This window comes from Spermophilus citellus (genome assembly GCF_964194105.1).
Source record: "Spermophilus citellus genome assembly, chromosome: 10".
Lineage (NCBI taxonomy): Eukaryota > Metazoa > Chordata > Mammalia > Rodentia > Sciuridae > Spermophilus > Spermophilus citellus.
Window position 1 is genome coordinate 103300289 of NC_138197.1, and position 12216 is coordinate 103312504.

At 35.0% G+C, this 12216-nt stretch overlaps 1 pseudogene across 1 annotated transcript; it reads right to left on the minus strand.

Moving 5' to 3' along the window:
* Positions 1 to 9978: 9978 nt before the first annotated feature.
* Positions 9979 to 10966, minus strand: LOC308658290 (developmentally-regulated GTP-binding protein 1-like; annotated as a pseudogene). Its single transcript has one exon. The product of its transcript is annotated as a developmentally-regulated GTP-binding protein 1-like (transcript).
* Positions 10967 to 12216: the final 1250 nt, after the last annotated feature.

The following is a 12216-nucleotide window of genomic DNA, read 5'->3' on the forward strand; positions in this document are numbered from 1 at the left end:
CATCAGGTCTGCGCTCTCATCAGGATGAACTTGGAGAGAATCTACTCACAGTTGATTCAGATAGTTGGCAGAATCCAGTTTCTTATGTAGTACTGAGAATATTTGCTTTTTTTCTAGTGGAGAGTTCCTCATAACCCCTGTGATGTCCTTTCCACACTTCCCATCTTCCAGCCAGTAAGGATACAGTATATTCTCTTTCTGTTTTATTCCTTTCCAATTCTACAACCAGCCAGAGAAAACTCTGCTTTGAAAGAGCTTGTGTGATTAGGTTAGGACCACCTGGATAATTTTATCTTAAGTCAGTTGTTCCACATGACATCATTAAATCATGTGAGAAAAGTCCATCTTGTTTACTGTCTTGAGGATTATGCAGGAGTTGTACTTGGTGGTGGTGGGTGGGTGGGTGGAGATTAGTGAACTCTTAGAATGCTGCTAACTGTAATCCCCAGTGAGAGAAGGTCACTTCTCATGTTAATTTTCTTCCCCATACATAACTGAAAATGTTCTTGTGTATCTTTTGAGATACTGCCATGTAGTCATATTCTGACAATTTTTTTGTAGCACTAATATTTTAGGATTGTCTAAAGTTGAATAAGGCTTTTCCCTGTTTGGGTGTGCAGTTGTGATTTTTCTTTAATACATGCACATAAGCATGTGAAGCACTAGTTGCAGTTTTAATAATTAGCAGTTATAATCTGCTGATATCTTGGTCACATAGAATATGAATTCCTAGGAACTCAAGAACAGACTACATATATTTAGGTGACACATATCTTTTCTGAATTGTCCCAAGATATATCTTAAGATTTGTGTATTAGTTTTCTAAGGCTGCCATAACCAAGTAACACAGAATGGGTTGTTTAAATATCAGAAATTGATTTTTCTCACAATTCTGGTGGTGGATGTCCAAGATCAAGGTGGCAACAGGGTTGTTTTACTGTAAGACCTTTCTCTTTGGCTACTCTCCTGCTATCTCTGTGCATACAAATGCTTGTTCTCTGTGTCTTGATATCTTTATAAGCACACCAGTCTTGTGGAATGAGGGCCTGCCTTAATGGTTTTCATTTAACTGGATTTTTTTTTAAAGACCCTTTCTCCAAATACAGTTGCATTCTGACGTTTTAGGGATTAGTGCTTCAACATATAAATTTTAGGTGACAAGTTCAGCTCATAACAGAATCTGAGTAAAACATATTATAGACCTCTTCTTCATTTTTTATCAATATAGTACAGCGAGGTCTACAGTTACCAAAGTAGTAAAATAACCTGTCACTTTATAAATTTTCTTTCTATATGGGGCCCATATATGACTATCAAGATAACAAAGTGACATCTAAAATGTGTTTCCCCCAAAATATTTTATTTGGATTGTGTCATTTATCTCTTTATGCCCTTAGAAAACATTCACTCAGATTTATACTGTTTTAATTTTCAGGAAAGATAGGATATATATCTTCCAAAATATAAATTAAATCTATCATTCTAAGACAACAATTTTTATAGGTACAAAAGTCTCATGCTGAGATGTACAAAAATACAAAATTAGAAGGAAAAGTAAACACTAAAGAGTAAGGAATAAATTGCAAGAACAGCAAAGGGTAGGATATTATTTCCTTTTGTTATTATATATAATATGAAGCATTGGCTTTTGGTAATAAATGTATCATAAATCGAGGTTATTGCCTGATGAATAGAACTAGGTTAAAAGTAAGAAAATAATCTAGGAAAGATAATAATATAAATTATATTATATTGTGTTTTAACTAGATAGATTATACTCCTTCATTTCAAGTAAAAGGTGCAGACGATGAAGAATTGACTCTTATTTCTAGAGTGGTAGAAGAGTGCTTGCCAAAAGTCTCTACCACTGCCAAAAGTCGAAAGGTCAGTTAAGCAATTATTAAATAACTACTATAAATACTCTGCGGTATTTGTTTGTTCTTGCCATTGTAATGAATTATCACGAATTTGGAGGCTTAAAATAACACAGACTTGTTCTCCTGTTGTTTGGATGCTTCTCTTGCCAAAATTAGACTTCAGGATTGAGATCAAAGTGTCAGAAAGTCCAGTTTCTTCTGGAAGCTCTGGTGCAAAATCTGTTCCTTTCCTCTTTGTCTTACAAAACCATCCACGATTCTTGTTTCCTGACTACATCACTCCATTTTCTGCTACTGTGGTCATATTGCTTTCCCTTCAATGCAATCAATTTACCTATCTCTTTTAAAGACACTTCAGATTATAATTACAGCCCACTCAGAGAATCCTGGATATTCTCTCCATCTCAAAATTCATAACTTAATTACATGAAAAGCCATTTTTTTCCATCCAAGGTAACATTCACAGTTTCCAGAGAGTAATTCCACCATCTTAGGGCCACTTCAACCTATCATACCAGGTAATATTCTGTGTTACTGTTAGAGATGTAGAAACATAAGGTGTAAATCCTCCATAATTTATAACTTGGGAGCCAATAGGAATCCTGTTTATCAAATAAAGGATAATTTAATAATGTAGGACCAGGTCAATAATAAAGAAATTAAATGTTTAAAGAATAAAGAAATCATTCAGAAAAAAATGGAAAAATCCATGAATGAAGGAAAGTTAAAAGTAGGCAAATCATGAACAAAACAGTTTATAGAACTGGATTTATGAGACAGAATGAGCACGGAGGCTAGAGGCGTGTATGAATTTGTCTAGGGTACTTTACCCTGGCAGATACATAGTTTAGCAATATGTGAATATGTGTATGAAAGACAGTAGACGATTGATTAAAATAGGATTGGATATATAATAGAGTATAAAATAGATTACATAAAGATTAAAATGAGACCAAAAAATTGAATTTGAAGAAAGTTATTATAGATTCTTTAGCATGAAAGGAATATTGGTATACTAATATTTTAATTGGATAAACTCCATTCATCCAGATTTTCAGAATGCCTTTTTTTTTTTCAATAGAAGGTCTAATCATAATACCCCCTTCTCCAGGGGCACCTTTTATAGTTATATTTGGGGAAAAGCAGCAGTCAGCTCAGCAGGTGCCAGGATTTCCTATTGTCTCCTGGCTTCTCTATGGATTTGAAGGTCCTCTTAGTCCTAGAATTTCTGATCTATAAAGGTTTCCACAAGTCACCTCTAACTCAAGGCAATCTGTCATTTGTAATGATTTTTATTCAATACAAGGGAGTAAATGATAGAATTATGAAACAAGCAAGAAATAACGTTAAAATCAATATAATACCTACCATTTTGTAGAGATCCATGGGCTATTGCTTGCCTTGAGAAGTTTCATGCTGGAGATTTCCTTACATATGACTTGTCTTGGGACCATCACTATCTCACAAAGTTTCCCCTATCTGTCCCTCTGTTTCAGATCACTCACCTCCTCCTATCCCTGGTGTCTTACAGAAATGCAAAGTGTTTGCCCCTTGTGTTAAGCAGAGCAAACAAGCAAGCATTCCCTTGTTTCACCATTGTCTATCTGTGGTTCTTTATTTTTTCAAACAAAAAAATGTTCATTAACTCAAAAATTAAATTACATTGTTGTTCTAAGGGGGAATTATCACAATGGTTAATTTGATTTTTTGTCTTGCTTTTCAGTATTCCCTGTAATATAAGAAAAGTAAGATTTTCTGCAAACTGAAATGATGTTAAAGATGCTTTAAAAGGGAAATTGTGCATAGTGTAAAGAACACATATTTACAGTTTGGACTTTTGGTTAAACTCTAATTCCTTCATTTTGTAATTGGAAGAAATTCAGCCACCTTGTTCATCCATAAAAGAGGGATAACAGGCTTGTTATGGGGATTTAATGGGATGTTCCAGATTCTGACACGTGACTTTCAGCAAATACTAGCTCTTTTTATTTTAGGACTAGGGAACTCTGCTAGTTAGGTCTTGTGATCATTCAGGCATGAGATGAATGGATCCCTGACAAAGGGAGAGAAAAAATGATAGAAGTTGAAAAAACTGGAAATGCAGTTTTGGGGAAGAAATGGGAGAAATTTGTAATAGAGATGATAGAAAGGAAATGAAAAAGTTTTGCATCAAAAAAAATGGTAGCATAACAAAACAGTGTGTGTTTTAAGATAAACCCTCTTTATCCTTTGAATTAAGGAAAGGAAGAGATCAGTGAGGCTGTTGATATAAGGTTGTGAAGATATGATTTTCATACCAAAGGAAGAGGAATAAAAGCAAAATTAGTGGAGTAGAGAAATAAGGCACCTTTGATGTAAATATGCATTTGGCCTGGGAGTGATCATTGGCAAGGTGTGTGGAGAGAGAAAATAAGGATTTAAATCCAGCTGGAACGATAGACTCATTATGAGGCATGGATGTTAGGCTGCCAATAGGGCAAATTGGGTAATCATTCACCATGAGGTTGTCAGCAACAGAACTTTTGCTAGCTTTTAAGCTAGAGTGAGTGAGTAGCCACTCAGTCTCCAGAACTGATTCTTTTAATGTCAGATTTATCATCTCTTCCCCATTTCTTTGTCCAAAGATCATCACCAACTGCTATGTGCATATGACATACTTTCTTCACACTTGCCTCTATTCTCATCAAGAAATCTCTCCCTTCTTCAGTTCTTGATTGTAAACTACTCTAATTAAACTTCAGAAACTCTTGTTGTGGTGAGTCGCATCCAGGACAAAAGTGGTAACAGTGAACCAAAGGCAATAAACCTAGAAAAACCATCCTAATATCTTTAAAAATTATATCCCTGGGTACCCTAAAGACATTAGCTATGTGTGAAGTTTAGTGCTGAGAATTTCTTAAATGTACTTTACTTTTTTTTTTTTAATTATTTTATTGTTGGTTGTTCAAAACATTACATAGTTCTTATTATACCATATTTCACAGATTGATTCAAGTGGGTTATGAACTCCCATTTTTACCCCGTATACAGATTGCTGTGTCACATCAGTTACATTTCCATTGATTTACAAATTGCCTTTCTAGTGACTGATGTATTCTGCTGTCTATCCCATTCTCCACTGTCCCCTCACCCCTCCCCTCCCCTCCCCTCCCCTACTCTCTCTCCATCCCCTCTACTATAAATCGTTTCTTCCACTTATATAATTTTTCTCCTACTCCTCCTTTCCTCTTATATGTAATTGTGTATAACCCTGAGGCTCACCTTCCAGTTCCATGCAATTTCCCTTAACTCTCACTTTCCCTCTCGCCTATCATCCCTGTTTAATGTTATTCTTCTTCTCCAGCTCTTCGTCTCTACCCTGTCCTTGGTTACTCCCCTTATATCAAAGAAGACATGTCCTCATCACTAAAGAAGACGTCTCTTGAAAATCACCTCTCAGTTCAGTGCCTGCTTACCTTACATTAAAGGACAAGTTTGAGAAATGTGGAGAGCAGAAAAGCACAGAGTAGCAATAAGGAAGAGTCCTTACTTAATATTACCGAGAATAACACCTCATTTTTTTTAAAAAAAGAATAGTTTTCAAATTGATTAGAAATAGGTGAAGAAATTTATTTCTTGTCACATTTTAGAAGATAATGGTAAGCCAGAGATGAGAAGGGCTTGAAGATTATATGAAATACATGTGGGGTATGTATTTATATATCTACATATTATATATGTTATAGTTTAGAATAACTCCAAAAATGACTAGAACTATACACATAGAAGTCTAAAGCCTGGTTTGTGTTTCTCTCAATATCATCATTATTTTTACTGTGTATTCACATTTTGGGAAAACAATACATTGTGTGACCATGAATTTAGAGTTGTTTGTTTATGCATTTTCCTGTGACAAATTACTCAAATAAAAGTAAATTTTTATGTTTTACAAAGAATTTCAAACTGATATGTTTTCCCTGAGAATATACTCCTTGGAATGAGATGATCAGTGCATTGGAATTCAGATCTGGATTGTGAGTTCCAGTGTTCATTGGTTTTGTTGAGTGAAATAGTGTCTCTTATCTATAAATGTTAATCTGTTACAATATTTAGGGCTTCAAATAAAGTTCAGTTAAGCTTAACAGGTGGTTTTAAAATATGGATTATGATTTATTTGAAGCTGAATTAAGAACACTTTATCACATTATTACAAAACAATTGCTGTCTTGTAATAATATTTGTTCCCCAAAGAACTGGAGTTGAAACTTGACTCAGCTTGGAAATGTTCACTAATGATCTCTTGAATCATCTACTCCCCCGTAATCTTTATTCCTCTACATTAAAAAGTATACAGCATGTTGCCAATTTTTCACTAACGATGTGCAAGTGTAATGAGTTATATGATCTTCCAGACTATTTTATGAATGGCCTTCAGTCTGATATTTCACTGTGTAGTCAAGACTCATACACTATAATTGCATGGAGATCTATTTTTTTTTTAAATTTTGTAATCTGTCATCTGAATAGCAGACTAAAAGTTCATTTCATGCTGTTGCAACTTGGCTAGTACATTTTTATCAACATGTAAGCACAACTACTTTTTGTAGCTATATATCACACAAGTATTAGGGAGAAATAAAATTATTTTTTAATTAACATGTACTAATGATTCTGAAAAAAATAAGCACTGCTAATTAAAATAGACTCCCTGAACACAGGTATGCATTTTTGCTCTTTTAATTTATCTCATAGTATGTAGTTTTCTAATTTGCACTTCATTCATGTCTTTTGTAGAACTTATTAAATTCTGAAATTGTCTAGTTTGCTTAATGACTTACTAGTTGTATTCCTCACTAGAATGTAATCTCCATGTACAGAGGGTGCTTCTCTGTGTTTTTTACTGTTGTATGTTCACTGTTTTAATTATCGTATCTTTGTAGTAAGTTTTTAAATCAGAAAGTGTGACCCCAAATCACAGACTTTAAATATTCTTCACATCTTCATTTCTAGAATGTTAGATTTTAAAGATATATTTAATTATAACTTCTAATAGTTCTCAAAAAGTTATGGGAATAATTTATTAATAATATTAAACAAAAATGTACTCAATGACTAAGTTATGAATATAGTGAATCAAATTTTTATCAACTTAAAAGCCTATATTTGAATCATCTTCTAAGTCAAATGGAGACTTCAATCGCCATTCAATTAATATTTCTTAAAATTATGCATGACAGTGTGTATAGCTTGTGTGTAGGATAAGACACTGACCTTGTTTCCAGGGTTTACTCTAGAAAGAAAGGTAACAAAAAATCAGAGCTATTAATCAAAGTGAATTGCAAATTGTTATGAAAAGGGAGAATACTTGTTAAAATCAGGAAGCCATTGATTGCCTTTGGGAGAACGGCATCTTGACAGTGAATTTAAAGATGCCTTAGGGTGTGCAAGTTATCTATAAGAAACATGGGGAAAAGGAAAGATCAGAAGCTACTTCATGTGTTGGAGCACTGGGTTCAGTTAGAGCCTGTGGCAGATAAGTTTAGTAGAAAGGTTTAAGTAGTATTATAATAACTCTATAATAGAAGGCTGAGAAATTTTGTTTAATTTGTTAGGAGGCAAAATCACTGAATGTTTCTAACTGAAGGAGTGAAATGGTAAATTCTGTTTTAGAATGATTAGTATAGATGGATTGACAGTTTTTACAGAATTAAAATGTAACTTGAATTAGAAGAGTAGGTAGGTAGTGACTGAAATTTTGCAGGTGAAATACGATGTATTACTAAAGTAGAATAATAGCTCTGTTATTTGAAAGACAGACAGGAGAAAAAAGGTAATTTCTAATATTTAGATAAGGATAAGATCTGTTTTTCTTATTGAGGCAAGAAAATGTACCTTGCATTATGGTTTGGATGTGGAATGTCTCCCCAAAGCTAGTGTGGTAGGCAATACAGCAATGTTCAGAGGTGAAATGATTGGGTCATGAAGATTCTGACTTCATCAGTGGGTTACTTCTTTGGATGGATTGATAATTTGAACAGTTTGCTGGGAGGTGGTAAAAACTGTAGGCCTGTGTGGCGTGGCTGAAGAAAGTAGTTCACTGAGGGGTGTGGCCTTGGGAACTCTCTCTCTCCCTAGCCCCTTTGTTTCTTTCTCTTTGCTTCCTGGCTGGGATGAGTTGAACAACTTTCCTCTGCCAACCCTTCTGCCATAATGCCTCACCTCAGGTACAGAGCAATCAAGCTTGCCAACCATGGACTGAGATTTCTGAAACTGTGAGCCCAAAATATATTTTTGTTCTCCTCTGAGTGGTTCTTGTCAGGTATTTTGGTCACAGCAATGAAAAGTCCTTTAACAAACCTTTAGATCTACACTTAACAAATTTTTAAATGCACAGTACAATGTTAAGTACATTGAGGATGTTAGCATATAGAATTTATTAATCTTTTATAACGGAAACTTGGTGAATGATAGGTATTCTACTAGTTATGCACAGTGATCCCAGTACTGATTTTGATCAATGGAGTCACAAATTGTTCTAAACAGAAATTCCTTAGTCTGACATCTGCCTTGCAAGTAGAAATCATAGCATGAATTTTAGGATAAGGAAGGACACAGAGAGAGGATGAACATTTGCCTTATTTAAAATCCTCTTTCTATAAAGCCCCTAGATAAATATATTGACACATAGAAATAGAATTTTGTGCCTCTTATTGCTGTTGTAAAAGACCCAAATTAATTTTTGAAAACAAATATTCTCATTTTATTTCATATGTGTGTCAAACCTAAGGATGTGAAATTAGTGAATTAACTATTCTCATATTGTATCATAATTTGCAAATATACTTATCAGTGACTTATTAGAAATTTTAATGACTATGACAAGATAGATTTGGTAGTATTATTTAAGTAGTATGATGAAATTAGCAGATAGTTCTCTTTCCCTAAAACTTCAAATTTGTCATCATTTATTCATTTATCTTATTTTCATAGTGGTTAAACTTAAAATTTATATATTCTGGATGGGCCCATATATATTTTATATGTTTATATTTATATAAAATATATATGGGCCCATCCAGCAGTGATGGGCAGAGATGAGGCATATGAATTATTGATATGTATATATATATATATATATATATATACATACATATATATATCTGTTGTGCATATACATATTTTTTAAATACTCATTTTTCTACTTGTTATGGTTTAGATATGAGAGGTCCCTGAAGAGTTCATGTGTGAGACAATGAAAAAATATTCAGAGGTAATAATTACGTTAAGAAAGTTTTAACCTACTCAGTGAATTAATTTACCTATAGGTATGAACTGGGTGGTAGCTGAAGGCAGGTAGAGTGTGGCTGGAGGAGGTGGGTCATTGGAGTATTTGCATTTGGGGTTTAAATTTTGTCTCTGGTGAGTGGAGCTGTTTCTGCTTCCTGATTTGCATGCCCTGAGCTACTTTCCTTTTCAATACTCTTCTGCTATGATATTCTGCCTCACCTTGGGCCCAGAGCAGTAGAGTCAGCAGTCTATGGAATGGGACTTCTGAAACTGTATATGCCAAATCAACTTTTCCTCCTCTAATTGTTTTTGTCAAGTCTTTTGGTCATAGAGACAAAAAGTTGACTAGACAGCAAGTCTTTTCAAATATTTTTATATATCCATTTTTTGGGTTAAAATAACAGTAGCTTTCTAAATTTTTTAATAGAACTATAATTGGTAGACTCCCCTACTAGGAACTTGGGAAAGCTACTGAAATTCTAGCACCTTGCTAGGTCCTGTCAATTTACACTTGTTCCCAGGAAATGAGGAACTAAGCACTCATCACTGTGACATGAAAATCTTGTTTATCTCTGTGAGCCACACTCTTAACAATTTTAACACATGAGCAGGTACTCTTTTTCTTTTTTCTCTTTGCACAAAGCCAATAAGCCCACCAGATCTTTTATACAGTTCAACATAGAAGGTGACACCCAAGTAAGGCAGTTTGGGGGTCTCCATCTCCCACCCCTGTATTCTGATCCAGTGTCTACTAAAGACAGAAGGGGCGAAGTAGGGTGCTCACTCATGGAGAAAGCTGCTGTGGTTGGCCCCTGTAGATGAGAAGGAAAAGGTTTCATTTCCTTACAGTTTGAATGACATCCTTGCCCTCCAATGTATGGTCTTTATCTACTTTCTGTAGATTGTGTTTCAGAGAGAGACCTTAGACCACAGCATTTTTAAATTCTTTGATAAGATTTTTTGTGACTCTTCATGCAGAAAGCCTCCATGTGATCCTGGAGTAAGGCAGTACTTCTGGACATGTGTAATCTGGTAACTGGCCTTTGGGTTTGGTGTAAATTCTCACTAGTTTCAAATAGTCCCATCACCAAAATTCCCGCAGTGATGAGCAGAGATGGCTACCCACTGAGGCACTTAATAGATGCTACCCAATCCTTCAATGGAGAGCTGATCAATCTTATTTAATACATAAATACAGGGGATATAATAACACAGTTTCATTCCATCACATCAATGAGGCCATTAGCTGTGGCGTCCCTAAGCAAAGTCCCAGTATGCTCTTCACAGTTTCAGCACCCAGCTCACTCTGAGGGAATGTAGCTGTGAGATTAATGCCTCCCTCCTTTGTCATTCTTTTTAAAGCCAATGTTGGGAGGTTTATTATTCAAGTGAATACTAAAGCCTTCCAATTCTTCATTCTTCAATTACTTTTTTATGTCCTAAGGGTTTCAAGACATCCAGAACAATCAGGATCAAATTGTATGTTCAGGCCATTGCATTGTCCTGATGGCTTCTATCTTTCCCCTCCCTGGCACCTTCAGTGATACCTGGGAGTTACAGAAGCTGTATTTTGGCACCTTTGTATCTGATGACATAAGGTACAGTAGTCAGAGTAGTGAACTCATAGGTTGCCACTTCAGAATATACCCCAGCTAGGTTACTCAATAGTGTTGACTTCCCCACAGATGGAAAACCCACAAACCCCCCAAATTTCCAGCATCACCAGTCTTGACCATGTCACAACCTTCTCCTGGACTACCACTACCACCACCTTTTGGAGTAATGAGATCTCTACAAAGCTTAGCAAGGCAAGTCTTGAACATCCCTAGGTAGTATGCTTTTGCTTTGTTGAGAATGCTCCATTTCAGTTTTGATCTCTGTGTTTTTTACTAAGGTGAGGCTCTTGGTGGCAAGTCAGGCAGTGTGGTGTGGGGATGGGTAGGGGTGGCCAGGATCAAGTACTTTTGGTCTCTAATAATTAGCCCCATGCCTCAGATGGTTCCAAAATTGAGTGAGAAAAAAAAAATACATGATGAGTTTAATAAATGATAAAATGTGAGCTAACCCTTCCATCTTTGTATGGAGTGAGATTAGGTTTAACAAGAATACTTTGATATCAAACACCTTATAGGTAACACACTTGAAAAGACTAATTTTTAAGTGTGTTTAAATTACTAATTTCCTTTAATAAATAACTCAACGAGGAGCAAGAGTACTATTTATCACATATTCAATAGTAAACATTTTTATCACCTCATTAGACTAGACAACCTAAGAAACACAATTTATGTCTTTTTTTTGCCATGAAACTGAATGTAAGTAATATTTTTTCTAAAGGGATTGAAATATTAAAGAATAAGTGATAGTCTTGTCTGCTACTAAAATGTCTTAAAAACATTCCAAATGAACAAGAAAGAGTTCTCAATTCTACTGTCATGGGGTAAGTATCAAGGGTCCATCCTGAGCAAATTCTTTAGCATCTCTCTGTATCAGTTTATTTAAAATAAAATAAATTAATGATAATAAATATTTCATCATGAGAATTAAACTTTTAATGTAAAGTGATATAAGCAATGCCTGACAACCTTTGACTAACTTAATCATCATCATCATTAGCCATGGGCATGCTATATCTTAAGGACACCAGGGGCATTTGGCTTTCCCACCTGTAACATTCCATAAAGACGTGGGAGTCAGGTTGGCAAGAAAATAGGTTCATTCACAGCCAGGTTTGAGGAATATAGAAAATAGGGTTTTTTTTGTGTGTGTCAAATTGGCATCTTCAGGGGCTCAGGGACACATAAACCTTTTATAAGAGAAGAGGAGGCACAGTGGAACAAAAGGCAGGAAATAATGGAAGTAGCTTTAGCTAGGCTGTGTGAGAGAATACGTCATCCTTAATTTTCTGGTGTCTGTCCCCAGTGTGAGGAAATGAAAGCAGTTATCAGGAAGTTGCTTTCAATTTCAAAGGGGATCTGTTTCATTATGTGTGATTTTAATAGAAAAGAAAATTATTTACATATGATATATATTATACATGTACATTCTTCTTTCACCTGTCCCATCGCTTTGA